At 41.9% G+C, this 23,579-nt stretch overlaps 1 protein-coding gene across 4 annotated transcripts in view; it reads right to left on the bottom strand.

The window, feature by feature from the left end:
* thrb (thyroid hormone receptor beta) overlaps nucleotides 1–23,579 on the bottom strand; it is a 395,543-nt gene that overhangs the window by 111,133 nt on the left and 260,831 nt on the right. The window contains exon 1 of one of the 4 annotated variants that reach the window (XM_060904764.1): nucleotides 22,289–22,367. The exons of the other annotated variants lie outside the window; for them this stretch is intronic. The gene's annotated coding sequence lies outside the window, so the exon portion shown is untranslated. Of the gene's footprint in view, nucleotides 1–22,288; nucleotides 22,368–23,579 lie in introns of those variants that run through there. 4 annotated transcript variants of the gene reach the window in all.

The raw sequence follows: 23,579 nt of genomic DNA, 5'->3' as shown, positions 1-23,579 counted from the left end.
AGTAGGCCTAGCCTATATGACCAATTATGAATATCACCAACGCATTTAACAAAAAAATGGACGTAAGGATTTAAGACTTCACAAAATTGCATTTAAGACCTACAATGCAAAATATGCTCATATTTTAGACTTTTTAAGGCCTTAAATTAGGATTATCAAATTTTAGACTTTTTAAGACTTTTTAAGACTCCTCGGAAACCCTGTTTTTTGAAATGTGTTGCAAGAATCAGGGCGGCACGGTGGTGTAGTGGTTAGCACTGTCACCTCACAGCAAGAAGGTTCTGGATTCGAGCCCGGCAGCCAGCGAGGGCCTTTCTGTGCAGAGTTTGTATGTTCTCCCCGTGTCTGCATGGGTTTCCTCCGGGTGCTCCGGTTTCCCCCAAAGGCAGGCAGGTTAGGCTAACTGGTGGCTCTAAACTGATCGTAGGTGTGAATGTAAATGGTTGTTTGTCTCGATGTGTCAGCCCTGCGATGATCTGGCGACTTGTCCAGGGTGTACCCCACCTCTCACACATAGTCAGCTGGAATAGGCTCCAGCTTGCCCATGACCCTATACAGGATAAGCGGTTATGGATGATGGATGGATATTGCAAGAATCAAAATTGAAAGATGTTTATTTAAAAAAAAACCCCAATAAAACTAATGAGACAACACATCAAATATTGTGCTGTCATATTGTTTTGAGTACAATCCAGGTCAAAGATCGTTTAAAAATCCCCCCCCCCCCACAGTTTTGGGGCAGCATGGTGGTGTAGTGGTTAGCACGGTCGCCTCACAGCAAGAAGGTTCTGGGTTCGAACCCAGCGGCCGGAGAGGGCCTTTCTGTGTGGAGTTTGCATGTTCTCCCCGTGTCCGCGTGGGTTTCCTCCGGGTGCTCCGGTTTCCCCCACAGTCCAAAGACATGCAGGTTAGGTTAATATGGGACAGCCTTGGGCTGAGGTGCCCTTGAGCGAGGCACCTAACTCCCAACTGCTCCCCGGGCGCTGTTAGCATGGCTGCCCACTGCTCTGGGTATGTGTGTGTTCACTGCTTCAGATGGGTTAAATGTAGACAGGAAATTTCACAATTGTGTGATGAATAAAGTTGTGCTTTCTTTTTCTTTAATTTCAATTTCAAAACACCGTTCCAACATTTGTGGTATTGTATAATATATTAATTCAGGGCTTTTCAAAGTGTGGGGCGCGCCAGAGTTCTTCAGGGGGGGCACAACGTGAGAGACAAAATGGATCGGTTTTTAGTACCTAAAGCTACAGTGAGTGAGGAGACAAAGTCTGGGCCAAGCAAAAAAACAGAGCCTCCAGGATGTTGCGATTTGCAACTTCAGCGCAAATTCAACCAATCCCCGCGAATTCAGGGCGGTGTTGCAATTATATCCAATCACCGCAACCTTCCCGCAAATTTGACCAATCGTTGGCGTCGTCTTGAGGTGACGTCGACAAACTACCTTCCGCCTTACTTCCGTGTGTTCAAGAGAAGCAGCATGCGCGTCGTGTTGCCAGATTGGACGATTTCAAGTGTATTTTGGCGGGTTTTGAACATATTTTGGACTGGAAAACGTCAGCAGTATCTGGCAACACTGAAAGTGTGTTATGTTTACAGTGAAGCACCGTGTGCACTTTATTTATTTATTTTTTACTTAATACAAGAAGTTAATGGATGCCAACATTTTTGCCAAAATGGTATTTTATTTTCCATTGTTTAGGCAGCTTCAGCATCATACTGTGAGATTCTGTTCAAATTGTTTTTTTCTTCTATGAAGCCTGAGCCATTTATTTTATTAGTTTATAATTATTGTTTAATTTAGTCTTCAGGAGAGACTGCCTGCACACAGTACTAGTATTAATAGGTTTTTTTTTTCTTACATGAAAGCTGAGGCATTTATATTATATTTTAAGGTAACTTCATGTTGTGCTGTGAGGTTCTCTGCACTTTAACTTTTGAACCAACAGGAGCATTTGGATAAGTAAAGCCTATTTTTCTGCATTTTTGTGGTCCTGGTAATCTTTTATATTGGTAAAGTTGTTTATAGGACCATTTCTCTTTGTTTTTTTAATCAATAGTTTTTCAGTAATAACTTAATATTTAACATATCACTCAATTTTAATCACAAAAAGAGAAAATCGCAACAATTTCTCGCAACTTTCACTTCCTCCCGCAATGTAATCGCAACAAAAACCTAAAAAACACCGCAACTTTCATTGCAGTTTTTTTGGAAACCCCCCCAACATCAGACATTTTAGCCCGCAACAATCACAAAAAAGGCCCGCGGAATCCTGGGGGGACTGAAAAAAGAAGGAAGTATGACCACGATTATTTAAAGTTTGGATTTTCATGGACTGGATCTGAAGATGCTCCACTGCCACAGTGTGTTGTCTGCCAAGAGATGCTACCTAACGATGCTATGGGATGTTTAAAATGTGTAAAACAAGATGTTTTAAAAAGCACAGATGTTTAAAATGTGAAAAAGAAAAAAATAATGTGTACAACAACCATTTTTTTTAAAAAATATGAATGGAACATTAAGTATAGCAACAACAAAAATTGTGTGTGTGTGTGTGGGGGGGGGGGGGGGGGGGGGGGGTGCTGTTGTTTATTTGCTCTCCGAGGGGGGGCTCACTCTCCCACACTTTGAAAACCCCTGTATTAATTGTTATACACTGGGGTGAAGTGGACAGTGTTGGAAAGGGGAGTGTATATACTGTATATCAGGGTTGCATGCACAGTATACAGTGGTGCTTGAAAGTTTGTGAACCCTTTAGAATTTTCTATATTTCTGCATAAATATGACCTAAAACATCATCAGATTTTCACACAAGTCCTAAAAGTAGATAAAGAGAACCCAGTTAAACAAATGAGACAAAAATATTATACTTGGTCATTTATTTATTGAGGAAAATGATCCAATATTATACATCTGTGAGTGGCAAAAGTATGTGAACCTTTTCTTTCAGTATCTGGTGTGACCCCCTTGTGCAGCAATAACTGCAACTAAACGTTTGCGGTAACTGTTGATCAGTCCTGCACACTGGCCTGGAGGAATTTTAGCCCGTTCCTCCGTACAGAACAGCTTCAACTCTGGGATGTTGGTGGGTTTCCTCACATGAACTGCTCACTTCAGGTCCTTCCACAACATTTCCATTGGATTAAGGTCAGGACTTTGACTTGGCCATTCCAAAACATTAACTTTATTCTTCTTTAACCATTCTTTGGTAGAACGACTTGTGTGCTTAGGGTTGTTGTCTTGCTGCATGACCCACTTTCTCTCGAGATTCAGTTCATGGACAGATGTCCTGACATTTTCCTTTAGAATTCGCTGGTATAATTCAGAATTCATTGTTCCATCAATGATGGCAAGCCGTCCTGGCCCAGATGCAGCAAAACAGGCCCAAACCACGATATTACCACCACCATGTTTCACAGATGGGATAAGGTTCTTATGCTGGAATGCAGTGTTTTCCTTTCTCCAAACATAACGCTTCTCATTTAAACCAAAAAGTTCTATTTTGGTCTCATCCATCCACAAAACATTTTTCCAATAGCCTTCTGGCTTGTCCACGTGATCTTTAGCAAACTGCAGACGAGCAGCAATGTTCTTTTTGGAGAGCAGTGGCTTTCTCCTTGCAACCCTGCCATGCACACCATTGTTGTTCAGTGTTCTCCTGATGGTGGACTCATGAACATTAACATTAGCCAATGTGAGTGAGGCCTTCAGTTGCTTAGAAGTTACCCTGGGGTCCTTTGTGACCTCGCCGACTATTACACGCCTTGCTCTTGGAGTGATCGTTGTTGGTCGACCACTCCTGGGGAAGGTAACAATGGTCTTGAATATCCTCCATTTGTACACAATCTGTCTGACTGTGGATTGGTGGAGTCCAAACTCTTTAGAGATGGTTTTGTAACCTTTTCCAGCCTGATGAGCATCAACAACGCTTTTTCTGAAGTCCTCAGAAATCTCCTTTGTTCGTGCCATGATACACTTCCACAAACATGTGTTGTGAAGATCAGACTTTGATAGATCCCTGTTCTTTAAATAAAACAGGGTGCCCACTCACACCTGATTGTCATCCCATTGATTGAAAACACCTGACTCTAATTTCACCTTCAAATTAACTGCTAATCCTAGAGGTTCACATACCTTTGCCACTCACAGATATGTAATATTGGATCATTTTCCTCAATAAATAAATGACCAAGTATAATATTTTTGTCTCATTTGTTTAACTGGGTTCTCTTTATCTACTTTTAGGACTTGTGTGAAAATCTGATGATGTTTTAGGTCATATTTATGCAGAAATATAGAAAATTCTAAAGGGTTCGCAAACTTTCAAGCACCACTGTAGGCAAAGTATGTATACTAGTAGATAATATAGAGGACAACAAAATTATTTAGGCCCTGATCAATAAAATTAGGTCCTTTCTCCTGCCTTGCACACTGTGCTGAATGGTGCGTATCCTGTTAGTCAGATTAGATCATGCGAAATGAGGCCAGCGGGTGATCGGGTTCAGCGGCAGAAGGCTATGCTGTAGTGCAAGGCGTCCTATTACTGAGAGAACGAGGAAACGTTCAACCTCAGCCACTTGAAAATCACCATCTCTATCTAATGGGTTTGAACGCATGCCCAAAGTTTGCCAAGGCGAGCATACAGGATTCTTCCACCCATCTCTCTGAACTCTATCGTCATCTTCAAGCATATGAAAAGGACGTTCGCTTGGTAGTAACACACACACACACACACACACACAGAGTCGCCTCCAGTCTCATTTCATGATGTTTATCACTTTGTTCTCACTTCCTGAATATTTAATTAATGTTCACTGCACAACATGAACATGAAGCGCAATCAAATCCAAACCTAACAACCCATAAACATACTGGCTGGTTTTCTTTTAATATGTCAGGAATGATGTCATGCACAACAAAAACTGTTGGAATGTTTGCAGGTGGACACACACACACACACACACAGCTAACAATGATTTGTTTCTGAGGCTGAATGAATAATTGAATCATGAATAACTAAATACATATTAAATGGACCATGGTTCCAGAGTTGCCCTTGGCCATGTGAGAAACAAAAGAACACGAATCCAGCCCTCGCACCTGCTGCGACACTATCAGTCTCACCGTCTAAACCAGAGGTGGACAGTAACGAAGTACGTTTACTTGAGTACTGCACTTAAGTACACTTTTTGAGTATCTGTATTTACTTGAGTATTTTTTTGGAAACTTATGACTTTAACTTCACTACATTTGAAAGGCAAATATCGTACTTTTCACTCCACTACATTTCTATCAAGCTCCTCGTTACTCGTTACTATGAAGCAGCTTTGAAAGCGGATGTTTTTTTCTTTTATTTTCTAAAACATGATTGGTTTTTTCGCAGGTGACACTGAGACAGTCTATCAGTAATCACTAGGGTCACGTCACGTCCATAGACTGTATAAAATCAAGTTCAGTAATTTCTCAGCAGCGTTATTTAACACGATCAGTTGATGGCAGAATGGAAGGAGGCGGTTCTTCTGGAGAATGCACGCACTCATGGCTTTACCTAGAACCCACGTTTCAGTTTTCTGAAAGGATTAACCCTTTGATGCAAAACATATGCACACCCCTTCTAATGCACAACATGGGTCAAAAATGACCCGCATTCATTTTCCAGGTTATTTCATGCTGACTGAGTTTTTCTTTGCTCTATCTTTTGAAATCAATTTATTTTATGATTGAATATTCCAAGTATTCTTTAATTAAATATCTTGTTTTTAATTACCACAAATCATTAATTTAATTTTTTCTTTCCTACTTTATGAACAAAAATACTTTTTATATTACTACACATGGGTCATCCAAGTGTGATTTAAAATTAAATGTCTCAATACTATAATAATAATTTGTTTCAAGTAATTACTTTAGCAGTGAATGGGGCCAGTTATTTATTTATTAACTATGTAGTTAGCTAAGCCAACTACAATAAAATTAGCTAACTAAAGTAGAATATGTCAACAGCTCGGTAGCTAATAGTAATTACTTGTAACTTTCCGACAAGTAATCGACTCACTCTCAAGGGAACCTAAACATAATCCATTTTTTTCTAAGGTAACGTTAGAACAATTGAAAAACATTACTTGCATGTATGAGATGGGCAAAGGGCGCTGTGTGTGCTGAGCTGCGAAATGTCCGACACAAGCACAATTCACAGTTCCCACCAAACGCTGGAGTAAATGCATGCGGGTCGGTTCTGACCCATGTGTGTAAACTTGATGTAGAATTACAAAAGCTGTGCTTGTTCATAACTTAAGAAAGGAAAAATAAAAATGATGATTTGTGCTAAACAAAAACAAGATATTTACTGCATATTTGGAAAAGTAAATGACAAAATGAATTTATTTCAAAAGTATATCATAGAAACACTCAGCCATACATGAAATAACCTGGAAAATGAATGCAGGTCGTTTTTGACCCATGTTGTGCATTAGAAGGGTAGTGATACAAAAAGGGGTTTTATTCAAAAAGTAAGAAAGGAAAAAATAAAATAAGGATGCATGATGATCAAAAACAAGTTAATTGATGAATACCTTGAATACTGAATGATGGAATTAATTTATTGCAAAGATATAGAAGATAAAAACTCAGCCGGGTCACTTTTGACCCATGTTTTGCATCAAAGGGTTAAAGATTGGTTTTGTTTTAAATGTTTGCTTTGTTTGCCGAAAACGAACCACATCACGGCCTACAAAAACTCGCCGTCCAACCTGCGGAAGCATATTGAGGGATATAAACGTTTTATTCCAAGAGAAAGCTTGCAGTGAAGTTGTCTGTGCTTTTAGACCTAGCGATAATGTTGCAATAGCTATGCAGTCTGGTTAGTCAAATGACTTTCTATGGATTTGCCCGCCAAGTTGCCGTAGCCTTGTCCACGGCTAACGTTTACACATAGCTAGTTAACTTGGACACTGTTAGTTAGCATGTAAAACCGGAGTCACGCTAACATGAGTAACGTTAACTTATCTGAAGTGCTTTCAGAAATATGTTTTAGCATAATCTTGCCAAATAAACAGAATGTAGAAATCTTTCTTTTCTAGTAGCGTTAGCTACCCAATATGATTTCGAGTTTGAAAAGAGTTTGCTAGCATGTCAGGTGGAGTTTCACTGACTAACTAGCTTAACGTTAAACCACCATAATGACACAGCATGCGTTCATTTTGTGAATTCACAAAATAACCCAGTCGGTTGTTAGAGAGGCATTAGGTTTTGTAAGTGTTGTGGCAATAATAGATTAGATTAGATTCAACTTTGTCATTGCACATGTCACAGGTACAAGGCAATGAAATGCAGATTGCATCTAACCAGAAGTGCGCAGCAGTAAATAACATCTCATCTCATTATCTGTAGCCGCTTTATCCTGTTCTACAGGGACGCAGGCAAGCTGGAGCCTATCCCAGCTGACTACGGGCGAAAGGCGGGGTACACCCTGGACAAGTCGCCAGGTCATCACAGGGCTGACACATAGACACAGACAACCATTCACACTCACATTCACACCTACGCTCAATTTAGAGCCACCAGTTAACCTAACCTGCATGTCTTTGGACTGTGGGGGAAACCGGAGCACCCGGAGGAAACCCACGCGGACACGGGGAGAACATGCAAACTCCACACAGAAAGCCCCTGTTCAGGAGAGTGAACAGTTTGTATGCTGGATGGCAGGAGTCTTTGATGATGTTTATGGCTCTCCTGAGACATCGGTTCCTGTAGACGTCCTCAATAGGAGGAAGCGAGGCTCCCACGACACGCTGGGCGATCTTCACCACCCTCTGCAGTGCCTTCCGGTCCGAGACAGAGCAGTTCCCATACCACACTGTATGGTTAGGATGCTCTCGATGATACAATGGTAGAAGTTCACCAGGATGTCTGAAGAGAGGTGGTTTTTCTTCAGAGTCCTCAAGAAAAAGAGACGCTGGTGAGCCTTCTTGACCAAGTTGGAGCAGTTGGTTGTCCAGGTGAGGTCCTGCGAGATGTGGATCCCCAGGAATTTGAAGCTGGTCACACGCTCCACTGCTGCACCGTTGATGTGGATGGGTGTGTGTGTGTGTCAGAATTCCTCCTGAAGTCCACGATGATCTCCTTGGTTTTATTGGTGTTGAGCAGCAGGTTGTTCTCGCTGCACCACACAGCCAGGTGGTCCACCTCCTCTCTGTAGGCTCACTCATCGTTGTCCTTGATGAGGCTCATCACTGTGATGTCATCCGCAAACTTGATGAATGTGTTAGTGTAATGTACAGGTCTGCAGTCATGAGTAAAAAGGGAGTAGAGGAACGGGCTCATCACACAGCCTTGTGGTACGCCAGTGTTTAGTATGAGGGTGGAGGAGCAGTGATGGTCTAAACCAGGGGTTTTCAAAGTGTGGGAGAGTCAGCCCCCCCCCTCAGAGAGCAAATAAACAACAGCGCCCCCCGCAATTGTTGTTGTTGCTATACTTAATGTTCCATTCGTATTTTAAAAAAATGGTTGTTGTACACATTTTTATTTTTTTTCTTTTACACATTTTAAACATCTGTGCTTTCTTTTAAAACATCTTGTTTTACACATTTTAAACATCTCATAGCATCTTTAGCTAGCACCTCTTGGCAGACAACACACTGTGGCAGTGGAGCATCTTCAGATCCAGTCCATGAAAATCCAAACTTTAAATAATCGTGGTCATACTTCCTTCTTTTTTTGCTTGGCCCAGACTCTGTCTCCTCACTCACTGTAGCTTTAGGTACTAAAAATCGATCCATTTTGTCTCTGGCAAAGGCTAGCTGAAGTTCGCTAAATGTCCGCAATAGTAACTGACACTACGTTCACACTGCAGGCTGAAGTGACTCAAATCCGATTTTTTCGCCCATATGTGACCTGTATCCGATCTTTTATTGACAATATGAACGACACAGATCCGATTTTTTCAAATCCAACCCAGGCCGTTTGGATATGTGGTCCTAATTCCGATTCCTATCCGATCTTTTCATATGCGACTTCAGTCTGAACCGCCAGGTCGCATTCATCCGACTTACACGTCATCAACAAGCCACAAACGTCACTATTCTGCGCTGAAGTAGGCGGCGGGTCTCTCAAAAAAAGTTACAACAACATGGCTTTGATGTTCCTTTGAACGGAGGTTGCAGTCACTACCCCGCAGAACGCCTGAGCCAAAACCCTTGCCCTCTTCCTTCTCAACCTCCTCCTTAACATCAGGCTATTGTGCATGTTCTGGCTCCGTCGCAACAACAACTGCATCATCGCCAGGTACTCCATGCTGGCTACTGTCATACACAGGAAACTTTAGGTTACTTCCGTAAACACTGGCCATGCTCACTGCGTGTGACGTCGTCGTATCCTGCAATGCGCATGCGGAACACTTTTAGGTCGCTTTTCGTTCATACTGAGGATCACATACAAGTCGCATATATTTGTTAATGTGAACGACCTCACAAAAAATCGGATTTCACAAAAAAATCGGAATTGAGCATTAAGCCTTGCAGTGTGAATGTAGTGTTATTCTGGTTTATTTTTCCTCACGTTGCGCCCCCCCGAAGAACTCTGGTGCCCCCTAGGGGAGGCGCGCCCCACACTTTGAAAAGCCCTGGTCTAAACGAACATGTTGGGGCCTGTTGGTTAGAAAATCCAGCAACCAGTTGCAGATGGGAGCACTGATGCCCAGATCTGTGAGTTTGGTGATGAGCTTAGAGCGGATGACAGTGTTAAATGCTGAACTGAAGTCTATGAACAGCATTCTGGCGTGTGTGTTACAACGACGCGTTGACAGAAAATGTACTTTTAATACTTAAGTATTTTTAAAAGCGAGTACTTCAGTACTTTAGCTTAAGTAAAAATTTGACTGGACAACTTTCACTTTAGGGCGGCACGGTGGTGTAGTGGTTAGTGCTGTCGCCTCACAGCAAGAAGGTCCGGGTTCGAGCCCCGTGGCCAGTGAGGGCCTTTCTGTGTGGAGTTTGCATGTTCTCCCTGTGTCCGCGTGGGTTTCCTCCGGGTGCTCCGGTTTCCCCCACAGTCCAAAGACATGCAGGTTAGGTTAACTGGTGACTCTAAATTGACCGTAGGTGTGAGTGTGAATGGTTGTCTGTGTCTATGTGTCAGCCCTGTGATGACCTGGCGACTTGTCCAGGGTGTACCCCGCCTTTCACCCGTAGTCAGCTGGGATAGGCTCCAGCTTGCCTGCGACCCTGTAGAACAGGATAAAGCGGCTAGAGATAATGAGATGAGATGAGAACTTTCACTTGTATCGGAGTAACATTTAACCAGCGGGATCTGTACTTTGACTTCAGTAATGAAGTTGGGTACTTTGTCCACCTCTGGTCTAAACATGCACACTCAACACTAATATTGAGTAATGAGAGATTTTGGAGAGAAATGCAGTTTGGATCTGCGTTTATCTTTCGGCATCAAGACAGGCAAAGGTGTGTCTCTGTGTGTGTGTGCACACGCGTGTGTGTGGTTTGGTATTTAAAACCTCATCGTTCATGCAACCTTATCTCCAGCCCTCGATACCAGAACTGTTTTTCACTCTGATTTTGATTTTCCTGGAACAAGCAAGTGGAACTAACAGTGACTTAAGTATGCTCATCTTAATTTGATCAAAAAGGGCAAACCGAGCTCAGGGTTCATGCGTCACTGGCCAAGAACGTTAACAAACAGCTGCATGTACGCTGTATCCAACTTCAGCGGAATATTCTCAGAAGGCACAGAGAATTGTGAGCTAGTTGAATTTTATAAGATGATACATCATTCACAATGTGTTATTCAGATGCTGGGGTCTAATGGAGCGTCCGACACTATCTGCAACAATTCTGCTTGTGCTGAAACTCACAAGGAAATAATCAGGAAGCGACATGAGTGAAGTGAAAGATTAAAGGAGCAATAGGCTATTTTTTAATTTCTTATTAGGACTGGTAAAATATGTAGAACATGATTTTAAAGAGTTGTTAAAGGAGAACTGAAGTCATTTTTAAACTTGCTTTATTTCTTCATTAACGTGTTATTCAATTACGTTTTCGGTTTTAGTAACCTTATATCGTGACTCGTATTGGCAATTAAATATTATACTTATCGGCTTGTTCGGTTTTTAGCCGTGTTGAATTTAGTTCGTTTGGTCCACGGCAGGCGTCGCTTATCCGCACGATCTTCACGAGACTTGTGCGAGACTTTGAAACATCAAGTGTCAGCCAGGTGTCAGTGCCGCCATTTTGAAAACTGTTTTCCAAACGAAGTATTGCACAAAAACGAGTTTAAATGACGATTACTGCCGACTTTTTTCAAACTTTCCTGATTGCTATCAAAACAAACAAAATATCTGGCTTGATTACGTCAGCATTCGAAAGAGGGCGCGCGCGTCTTTTGACAATGTTGGCAGATGTTGGTCGCTTTGATTTGCGCTGTACGTTTTACTTCCGTCCTACGATGTCTCGCACAGGTCTCAACGAATCTCGTTTACGCCCATTGCTTTGAAATATGGACTGATATATTACATAGCGTATTTCAAACACTCATAACTTGCTATAGCAGCGACAAAATAGCTATTTTGATAATAAAAAAATTGCCTTCAGTTCCCCTTTAAAACCATGGCATTAGCATGAGTATGTTACATGGCTGAGAAAAGCCTGATCCAGACTGCTTGTCTGTGTTTACATGGGACTCCTGTCAGTCTTTTTACAGACACCCATAAACTCCACCTCTATCCGAATTTGGAAATGAAAACATAGAGGAATCCAGTAAGCACCCGAATACTTTGAGCAAAAAGCATGCAGTACTTCCAAAAAAACCTAATCACAATACACATAACTTTCTCCAAGATTTTCAGTGTCTGAATGGTGAAGGAAATGAAACCTAGACGCGGAATTAATGATGTTGGTCCTAGATAGGCATGTAAACTCAGTTTTACATAAATCAAGTAAACACATTTTGACTACTTAGAAACCCAGCTAAGTCAGTGCTTTGGATGACGCATCTTCACAGAAATCTATATAATGCTAGCTAACAATGTTAACCTGTGTTCAATAAAAGTGCCTGTCACATGATGTCTGTATAAATCAACCTGTTCTGGAAGGACCCTGACTCTGCAACACTACTAAGCCAGCAACATGAAAACCAAGGAGCCTCCAAACAGGTCAGAGACAAAGTTGTGGAGAAGTATAGATCAGGGTTGGGTTATAAACAAATATCCCAAACTTTGAATATCCCACAGAGCACCATTAAATCCATTATAGCAAAATGGAAAGAATATGGCACCACTACAAACCTGACAAGAGAAGGCCCCGCCCACCAAAACTCACAGACCGGGCAAGGAGGGCATTAATCAGAGATGCAACAAAGACACCAAAGATAACACTGAAGGAGCTGCAAAGATCCACAGCGGAGATGGGAGGATCTGTTCATAGGACCACTTTAAGTCGTACACGCCACATAAAGCCACAGAGTGGGCGGGGCTTTATGGAAGAGTGGCCAGAAAAAAGCCATTGCTTAAGAAAACACATTTGGAGTTTGCCCAACAGCAGGTGGCAGACTCCCCAAACACATGGAAGAAGATTCTCTGGTCAAATGAGACAAAATTTGAACTTTTTGTCCATCATGGGAAACACCATGTGTGGCTCAAACCCAACACCCTGAGAACACCATTCCTACAATGAAGCATGGTGGTGGCAGCATCATGCTGTGGGGATATTTTTCATCTGCAGGGACAGGAAAGCTGCTCAGGACTGAAGGAAAGATGGATGGCACTAAATACAGGGCAATTCTGGAGGAAAACCTGTTTGAGTCGGCCAGAGGTTTGAGACTGGGACGAAGGTTCACGTTCCAGCAGGACAATGACCCTAAACATACTGCTAAAGCTACACTGGAGTGGTTTAAAGGGAAACATTTAAATGTCTTGGAATGGCCTAATCAAAGCCCAGACCTCAATCCAGTTGAGAATCTGTGGCATAACTTGAAGATTGCTGTCCACCAACGCAACCCATCTAACCTGAAGGAGTTGGAGCAGTTTTGCCTTGAGGAATGGGCAAAAATCCCAGTGGCTAGATATGCTAAGCTAATAGAGACATAGCCCAAGAGACTTGCAGCTGTAATTGCAGCGAAAGGTGGCGCTACAAAGTATTGACTTGGGGGGAGTACCTATACACACTCCAGATTTCTGTTTTTTCATCTTAATTATTGTTTGTGTCACAATAAAACAACAATTTTCACCTTTAAAGCAGTAGGCATGTTGTGTAAATCAAATAGTGCTAACCCTCCAAAAATCCATTTTAATTCCAGCTTGTAATGCGACAAAACAGGACAAACACCAAGGGGGATGAATACTTTTGTAAGACACTGTATTTGTGAGGTACTTGGGTAATATGATCAGATGCTAAGTTGCTATACGAAATGTGATGGTATGTTAAATTGTCAAATACAATATTAGCTTAATGGGAGCTATGTGTTCAAGTATTTATGAGGTAATGTTATCATCTCAAATGTTATCATTTATACAGTCTTTACATAACAAAGTAATGCAATACGCTTAACTAGAAGCACACTCAGTAGAGTGCATAACTCCGCCAAGCCGCATATTCGGATTTGCATCAAAATCTAATAAATTGTTCACTGATCCATGGCTCACCTTTCCTCCAAATTTCATCGAAATCTGTTTGCTACATTTTGAGTTACGTTGGAAACAGTCAGACAAACAAACAAATGGAGGCGAAAACATAACCTCCTCCACCAAAGATGGCGGAGATAATAAACAGTCATTCTCACTGATTAAAAGTGATGTCATTGATGATGTTTCTGAGTAATACTAACTCTAAATGAAGATTGCTGTACACCAACGCAATCCATCTAACTTGAGGAATGGGCAAAAATCCCAGTGACTAGATGTGCTAAGCTAATGCAGTACATCTAGCCACACATGCAGTTGTCATGAACAGTTTTGCACTCAAGTTTCCATCAATGAAGAGTTACAACATCAACGAAACTATCTTCATGTTAAAACTGTTAATGTTATAGTCATGCTGTCTGTTGTTGCCCAAATGAGGATGGGTTCCCCAGCGGTCTCAAAAGTAGCTGGTCACTGGCGGCAAATTGCCGTCTGTGGCTTGTTATGCCGCCGGCTATTGTCAGTCGAGTCACAAAATTTAATATTAAATATTTCTGACGGCAAAAAAAGTTGTGAACGTAAATTACATCCACTATGTCATGTATGTCCGTTGTCGCGTCAACTTTGTTTACATCCTCGACGAGTGCAGCCATTAGCTGTGTTGCCAGATTGGGCGGTTTTAAGTGCATTTTAGCGGGTTTTGAACATATTTTGGGCTGTAAAACGTCAGCAGTATCTGGCAACATATTTTTTTACTTAATACAAGAAATTAATGGATGCCAACGTTTTTGCCAAAATGGTATTTTATTTTCCATTGTTTAGGCAGCTTCAGCATCATACTGTGAGATTCTGTTCAAATTGTTTTTTTTTCTTCTATGAAGCCTGAGCCATTTATTTTATTAGTTTATAATTATTGTTTAATTTAGTCTTCAGGAGAGACTGCCTGCACACAGCACTAGTATTAATAGTTTTTTTTTTCTTACATGAAAGCTGAGGCATTTATATTATATTTGAAGGTAACTTCATGTTGTGCTGTGAGGTTCTCTGCACTTTAACTTTTGAACCAACAGGTGCATTTGGATAAGTAAAGCCTATTTTTCTGCATTTTTGTAGTCCTGCTAATCTTTTATATTGGTAAAGTTGTTTATAGGACCATTTCTCAGTGTCTTTGTTTTTTTAATCAATAGTTTTTCAGTAATAACTTAATATTTAACATATCACTCAATTTTAAACACCCCCCCCCCCCCCCCCCCCCCCATGGGCTGCCCCCATAGTCTCCAAAATTTCTGTGGGAAACACTGGTGTGCGTAACAACGCTAATCAAGCTTAAGCTAGACGACCTGCCTCAGATACCCGTCCCGGGTAAATGTTATCCCAATTTTAGATGACCTGTTCCAAACCATCCCACCCCATTAAAAATTCGTACTTGCATCTCTCTCTCTCTCTCTTATATATATATATATATATATATCTCCCTGCACGCTTTGCGTGCATTATGTCTGCCGCTGGCAGACATTTTACCATTTTGCACCCTGCTGTAAATTATTTGTACCCTGCTATTCTCCCAAACTTTGAAGCCCCGGTTCCCTTTTGAGTCTGGTTCCTCTCGAGGTTTCTTCCTCATGTCGTCTGAGGGAGTTTTTCCTTGCCACCGTCGCCGCAGGCTTGCTCATTGGGGATAGATTAGGGACAAAATTAGCTCATGTTTTAAGTTGTTCAAATTCTGTAAAGCTGCTTTGTGACAATTTTTATTGTTAAAAGCGCTATACAAATAAACTTGACTTGACTTGACTAATTGAACTGCTGATTCTGGGGTGTGGCTTTATGTACATATGCAGAAATGGGAGGTGGGTTCAAGGAGTAAAAAAAAAAGGTTCCAATGTTGTTGGACTTCACCTACTGAACCACTAGAGGTCCAATCGCGACTCGTCTTCACTAATACACTTTTCAACAAAGCTTTGTATTTGTTATATTGGTCATAACTGACACAACATTTCAGGCGCCGTAATAAAGGTTCCTGTGCTCTGGATTATTTGGGATGTTATTTTTTTTAATATGAATCTTTGGATCTTTACAGATATTTGCATGTGAATTAGTTTCTTAAGTGCATTTTTAATACATTAAAACGTTGTTCAGTCATAATGGATTTCTTTCTCTTCGAAATAAAGGTTGCCATGGCACATTCCCATAGCTCCCCCGCTGGTTAAAAAAAATAATAATTAAACATGTTTTCGAGGGCATTGGCCCATTTTTAATGTGTGTCTGCAACTGTCTTGAGCAGCACCTTTATTTGTAATGAGGTCATTAAAGCCAGAACTTCAGGATTTCCGTTATTTCAGATGATGAAATACTGTGGCAACGTCCAGCAGAACAGAAAATACACAGACCAGAGGAAACTGTGCTTATCTACAAACCACAACATCCATCCTGGTGATCAGGACTAATTCATAATAGCAGAATCACTTTAGATGAGAAGTATATTATGGGTTCAAGCTGTGGTTTTTGTAATAAACTGCGTAAATAAATCATCCACAGCCACTTCCTTCCTCTCTGAGAGCATGCAGAGCTGAAAGTATATGAGCAATAACACCAGGCAGTCATTAAAGTTTCCTTTTACTAAATGAGAAAGGTTGTATTCAGATTTGACACTTCACTTCGTCTTGCGCTTTAGTTTCTCTTTCCGCTGAAAACATGACAGTTTTTTTTAATCAGCCAAAAATGTTAGTTTCAGTGGCATCCCTAATAAATACGGTTAACTGATGTTAAATATACAGTATACTTGTTTAAATGTTAGCCAAGTTGATTGATAATGTTTATTTCACGTTAATGAACACTAAACATTCTCCATTTATCTTGAAAGAAAGTGACAATCCCATGAAAATTAAGTCAATTAAATGAACAGCACCAACAGAAATGGTCAATGCAGGGTAGGTGATTTTGGAGAAACATGCAAGCGTAAGCGGGCGGCACGGTGGTGTAGTGGTTAGCGCTGTTGCCTCACAGCAAGAAGGTCCGGGTTCGAGCCCCGTGGCCGGTGAGGGCCTTTCTGTGTGGAGTTTGCATGTTCTCCCTGTGGGTTTCCTCCGGGTGCTCCGGTTTCCCCCACAGCCCAAAGACATGCAGGTTAGGTTAACTGGTGACTCTAAATTGACCGTAGGTGTGAATGTGAGTGTGAATGGTTGTCTGTGTCTATGTGTCAGCCCTGTGATGACCTGGCGACTTGTCCAGGGTGTACCCCGCCTTTCGCCCGTAGTCAGCTGGGATAGGCTCCAGCTTGCCTGCGACCCTGTAGAACAGGGTAAAGCGGCTAGAGATTATGAGATGAGATGAGATGCAAGCGTAAGCTAGATTTTGAAAATATCCAACCAAAAAAACCCACCCCCATTCCTTCAGGCCTCTTTCTAAAGCCACTCCTTCAAAACACATGAACGCGCACTGCCTGACTACTACTCGAGGACGAGTCCATGAGAGAGAGAGAGAGAGAGTGCTGTAGTGCGTCGTTGTCATATCCAACTACCTCATGCCTCGTTCACGTGTAAGAAAACACCGAACATTATCATAATGAAACATGGTTCTTGTTAGTACTCACAGCTGTCGACCAGCTCGCTAGCTTTAGCAATATCTCTGACTAGACTTGTTGAAGACTCCGCTCACGTGCAATGAGTGCACAGACAGAGTGAACGCAGGTAGACAGACAGGTAGGCTATCCAAACAATCATTGTTTTTTGGACCAAATGAAATGACTGGAGAAGATTTTAACAGCACAGTGACTGCCGCAGATGATTCATTTTTTTCTTTTTATTGTCAGAGCATTTGATTTATTCTTCTCAAGTAAGAAATAAAATCTTGCTTGACTTCTGCAAAACAAATTAAAAATGTTTATTTATGATTTTAATAAATGCTGTGTCATGGTGGCAGTGGTGAACTGTTACTGTTAGAGCTGGGACGTCCACCAAAACTTAGCCAGACACACCAAAAAAAGCAACAGGGCAAAGGATTTTGTGAGGGATTAGCGGCAGGCTGCCAGGTCGCTTTGTTGTGTGTTGTTGTCGATGTGGATTTTAAAAGCAATGAAGTAAATTACAGAGGGAAATGAATACTTAAGTCTGAGTGAAAAATACTCTAGCGAGCATGCAGCATGGAAGAAGAGTCTGGAGACGGAAATCTTAGTTCCTCGGTTGTTAGCCTGTGCTACTTGCTCTCGATAGACAGCACTGGCTTGACTGCTTTATTAGCATTTGCGAACACTACTGATGAACGCTACACCGGCTGGAAGCCCCCTAACTACTGTACCCCTTTCAGTCATGGTGGTCGGCTACAAACAAAACTTAACCCTATTTACAGGCATACGAAAATAAATGCACAACATAACTGCAATAACTTCCAAACCAAATAGCAACACAAACGTCAAACACAAAGTCCAAACATTTACAGTCCCATGGCAGCAAAACTCAGAACTGTCCGTCCTGTGCGAACACCCAGATTGCCACGATATAAAAAAAAAAAGTAAAAGTACCCAAAAGAACAAATCATTTACAATAATTTGAGTAGTTGTAATTAGTTCCTTAAACCCCTGGAAAATATAAAACTATAATATAAAATATATAAAAATATAACTATAAAACCGGCAGCATGGTGGTGTAGTGGTTAGCGCTGTCGCCTCACAGCAAGAGGGTCCGGGTTCGAGCCCCGTGGCCGGCGAGGGCCTTTCTGTGTGGAGTTCGCATGTTCTCCCCGTGTCCGCGTGGGTTTCCTCCGGGTGCTCCGGTTTCCCCCAAAGACATGCAGGTTAGGTTAACTGGTGGCTCTAAATTGACCGTAGGTGTGAATGTGAGTGTGAATGGTTGTCTGTGTCTATGCGTCAGCCCTGTGATGACCTGGCGACTTGTCCAGGGTGTACCCCGCCTTTCGCCCGTAGTCAGCTGGAATAGGCTCCAGCTTGCCCGCGACCCTGTAGAACAGGATAAAGCGGCTAATGAGATGAGATGAGATAACTATAAAACCACCCAACGCACCTCAATTAGGCTACTTGAAAATAAAGTCCATCTGTCTGTCCTTCTTTGTGAAATTGGCAATGGTAGCGTTATAAAGTTTGTCTGCTTCAATATCTCCATGTTCTGCCTAACTTTGTTGTTGTGGGCAAGAATTTGGTTGCGGCGCTGCTCGTCCAGCTGGAGGTCTACTCTGGTGTCCCCGAAAGTTTTTAAGCTCACCGTAGCTTGTAGATATGTAGCTGAATTTTGATGACAGTGGGCTAACTTTGTTAGGTTAGTAAGGCTAACAAATCCAGCATAAGCCCAGGCGGATGACTTGTCCGTTGAAAAAAGCAGGCAATACATCCTGTTAGTTTTTTTTTTTTTTACAGCCAGTCATCCAATGGTAGCATTGATAATTCTCGACTCTGAAATGCCTTTCGACAGTTTTCACCTTTTCTATTAAGTCCAGTGCTGGAGTTGGTCTTCCCTTTTGAATTATAATTTATTTCTCCACAAAAGACTGCCTTGAAAAAGGCAACACTATTAAGCTAGCTCCGTCAATCTCCTCTGCCATCTCTGCGGACATAACAGTCCTACTTCACTGCCGCGCTGACGGCCCCGACTCGCAGTTAAGCTCGCGTTGGCCTTCGAGAAGGCCAAGAGCAATAAATTTTCGGTCCTGCCCACTATAAATCAAAATCTGATTGGATAATTCATCTATCACTTCCTACATAAACATACACTGCCGTGGCCTTCTGTCCCGGCAATGAAGTCCTAACCAATGAGTGAGCAGCTCTAAACTCTTCTCAGCCTAGAGACAACAAACAAACAAATCTCACTGGATAACTCGATTTTAATGTTTTCAGTACAGTAACCCTTTCATTTCTGAAGCACATTTGATAGAAATGAGGCCAAATTAGAATTAAAATAATAATTATAATGAAATTATGAAAGAATGAAAGAAATGAAATATAACATTGGAAATGCTGATATGTTTGGGCCGTCTCTGAAGACCCTGAGGTTTGCCACTGCATGGTAGTGTGATGCACCTCACTCGCACTCGCTTTATGAATTCCACCGCCTGCTGCGCTACAAACATCGGCTGAGCCGTGATCCAGCTGTTGGTACAATGGCTTTACTCGACGGACTTTTCAGACACTTCTGGACATGCAGGCATGTGGTAGCATACTGAAAATGGGCAAAATAAACTGCACTCACGTCACGGTCAACAGAACATAAACATGCAAGCTAGATGCAGATAATATTTTTGCGGTGAGGGATCAGAACACTGTATCTCATAGTCAAAACAGTAGACAATGTCTCACTGACTCACTGAGGGAGGAAAGACGATGTACTACATTAGAAAGAGACAATCATAAACATGTTTGTGTATTAATACAATTAACTATTTAACAACAATATCTCGCCAGGTGGGCGGCACAGTGGTGTAGTGGTTAGCGCTGTCGCCTCACAGCAAGAAGGTCCGGGTTCGAGCCCCGTGGCCGGCAAGGGCCTTTCTGTGCGGAGTTTGCATGTTGTCCGCGTGGGTTTCCTCCGGGTGCTCCGGTTTCCCCCACAGTCCAAAGACATGCAGGTTAGGTTAACTGGTGACTCTAAATTGACCGTAGGTGTGAGTGTGAATGGTTGTCTGTGTCTATGTGTCAGCCCTGTGATGACCTGGCGACTTGTCCAGGGTGTACCCTGCCTCTCGCCCGTAGTCAGCTGGGATAGGCTCCAGCTTGCCTGCGACCCTGTAGAACAGGATAAAGCAGCTAGAGATAATGAGATGAGATGAGAACATGCTGACCACTTTAAAGGTGCAAATTGTTTTTTTTTTTATTTTTATTTTTTTATAATTGTGACACAAACAATAATTAAGATGAAAAAACATAAATCTGGTGGCGCAGTGGTGTAGTGGTTAGCACTGTCGCCTCACAGCAAGAAGGTCCGGGTTCGAGCCCCGTGGCCGGCGAGGGCCTTTCTGTGCGGAGTTTGCATGTTCTCCCCGTGTCCGCGTGGGTTTCCTCCGGGTGCTCCGGTTTCCCCCACAGTCCAAAGACATGCAGGTTAGGTTAACTTGACTCTAAATTGACCGTAGGTGTGAATGTGAGTGTGAATGGTTGTCTGTGTCTATGTGTCAGCCCTGTGATGACTTGGTGACGTGTCCAGGGTGTACCCCGCCTTTCGCCTGTAGTCAGCTGGGATAGGCTCCAGCTTGCCCGCAACCCTACACAGGATAAGCGGCTACAGATAATGGACAGATGGATGGATGGAACAGAAATCTGGAGTGTGCATAGGTATTCACTCCCCACCCCAAAGTCAATTCTTTGTAGAGCCACCTTTTGCTGCAATTACAGCTGCAAGTATCTTGGAGTGTGTCTCTATTAGCTTAGCATATCTAGCCACTGGGATTTTTGCCCATTCCTCAAGGCAAAACCGCTACAACTCCTTCAAGTTAGATGGGTTGCGTTGGTGTACAGCAATCTTCAAGTTATGCCACAGATTCTCAACTGGATTGAGGTCTGAGCTTTGATTAGGCCATTCCAAGACATTTAAATGTTTCCCTTTAAACCACTTCAGTGTAGCTTTAGCAGTATGTTTAGGGTCATTGTCCTGCTGGAACATGAACCTTCGTCCCAGTCTCAAACCTCTGGCTGACTCAAACAGGTTTTCCTTCAGAATTGCCATCCATCTTCCCTTCAGTCCTGACCAGCTTTTCTGTCCCTGCAGATGAAAAACATCCCCACAGCATGATGCTGCCACCACCATGCTTCACTGTAGGAATGGTGTTCTCAGGGTGTTGGGTTTGCGCCACACATGGCGTTTCCCATGATGTCCAAAAAGATCAATTTTAGTCTCATTTGACCAGAGAATCTTCTTCCATGTGTTTGGGGAGTCTGCCACATGCTGTTGGGCAAACTCCAAACGTGTTTTCTTAGCCACTGGGATTTTTGCCCATTCCTCAAGGCAAAACTGCTCCAACTCCTTCAAGTTAGATGGGTTGCGTTGATGTATGCAATCTTCAAGTTTTGCCACAGCTTCTCAATTGGATTGAGGTCTGGGCTTTGATTAGGCCATTCCAAAACATTTAAATGTTTCCTTTTAAACCACTCCACCACTTTCTGCTTAATGAAGGTTATTTTGACCAGTTATGTTTGTCTTTCTTGTTTCATAATCCTGATGGATGATGCAATGGTACATAATGCCTCTCATACAGTAGTGTGGTCTAAATCAGTGATGTAATGCTTGATCACTCATTTACGTTATACTTGGATAACTTAACTTCGTCAATTAAATCATCATCATCCAACATACAACACACTCTTGAACGTGAATTCTTCTTTACTGTTCAGAATAAAGCAATCAATCAGTATATACTCATGTTTGTCCTACAATAAACTGAGAAACATCTGTGAGCAGCTGTGTCTGTAACAGTGACTGTTTGCTCCCAGATCGATCCGTGAGGCAGAATCTCTGAGGCGGCAGAGGCCTACATTCCTCGATCATACTTTGCTGATTCAACCTCCTTCGATACAAACAGATCAAAACCCAACAGCTACAGTAAGTTCATATTCTACCAAGAAAACTAACTTCTAATCACCAAAACATGACCCAGTTTTCTTGCTGCTTGCTTGACAATAAAAAAGTTAGAAGTCGTTCATTAATTCATTAATTTCCACCACTTACCACTGACCTCATTCCCTTCTTCCTCCTCTGTTCATTCCTCTTTCTGTCTTTACCTTTCTGATAATTCATCAGTAAGTTCTCTTCATTCTGACAGCACCACATGCACAGTGATTTCAACTAATTTACAGACACGCTAGCGAAACGGGGCCCCTTCCGGAGGGGATTTCCTACCAGTACAGATCTCAAGGGGGTTCCTGGTTTTTGACATTTCCGTGCATTTAAGTGATTAGCTGTGCAATGCTCACGGCTGCTAAAGATTCTTATGTTCTCAAATGAACATGCTGTTTGTGGTTTATAAAAAAAAAAAAACCAAAAAAACCAGTGCATGGAAATGTTGCTGCACTGAAAGCGATGGCTTTGTATATGTGAGTGAGTTTTGCGACTGAGTAAATGACATGCTGATGACGATCTACGGTATAAACCGATTCTGACTCTTCAGTATCGTCACCGTATTAAGCCGTTCGATTTCAACCGTGTAACCTGATATTAATGAAATCAAACATACACTACCGTTCAAAAGTTTGGGGTCACCCGGACAATTTTGTGTTTTCCATGAAAAGTCACACTTTTATTTACCACCGTAAGTTGTAAAATGAATAGAAAATATAGTCAAGACATTTTTCTGGCCATTTTGAGCATTTAATCGACCCCACAAATGTGATGCTCCAGAAACTCAATCTGCTCAAAGGAAGGTCAGTTTTATAGCTTCTCTAAAGAGCTCAACTGTTTTCAGCTGCGCTAACATGATTGTACAAGGGTTTTCTAATCATCCATTAGCCTTCTGAGGCAATGAGCAAACACATTGTACCATTAGAACACTGGAGTGAGAGTTGCTGGAAATGGGCCTCTATACACCTATGGAGATATTGCACCAAAAACCAGACATTTGCAGCTAGAATAGTCATTTACCACATTAGCAATGTATAGAGTGCATTTCTGATTAGTTTAAAGTGATCTTCATTGAAAAGAACAGTGCTTTTCTTTCAAAAATAAGGACATTTCAAAGTGACCCCAAACTTTTGAACGGTAGTGTATTTAAAACTTAAAAGTTGAAAGTGCATTTTTAAACGGCTTATCTACGGACAGCGAGCCTCATTTATCAGTCGGTGATTAAAGTTGCGTGTAAATGTTTGCGTCCACCAAAACGAACTAAAATTCCCTGACAGATTTATAAACGTTTCAGATCACTGGTAATGCGCAAAGCACTTTCCCAACCTGGCTCATTTGCATTTATTGATGCCCACAAAACTCCATAAAAGGGTAAGTGCACAGACAGCTTGAGCAGGAAATG

This window comes from Neoarius graeffei, chromosome 22 (assembly GCF_027579695.1).
Source record: "Neoarius graeffei isolate fNeoGra1 chromosome 22, fNeoGra1.pri, whole genome shotgun sequence".
NCBI lineage: Eukaryota > Metazoa > Chordata > Actinopteri > Siluriformes > Ariidae > Neoarius > Neoarius graeffei.
The sequence above is the reverse complement of the archived record's forward strand: the minus strand, read 5'-3'. Positions and strand labels throughout refer to the sequence as shown.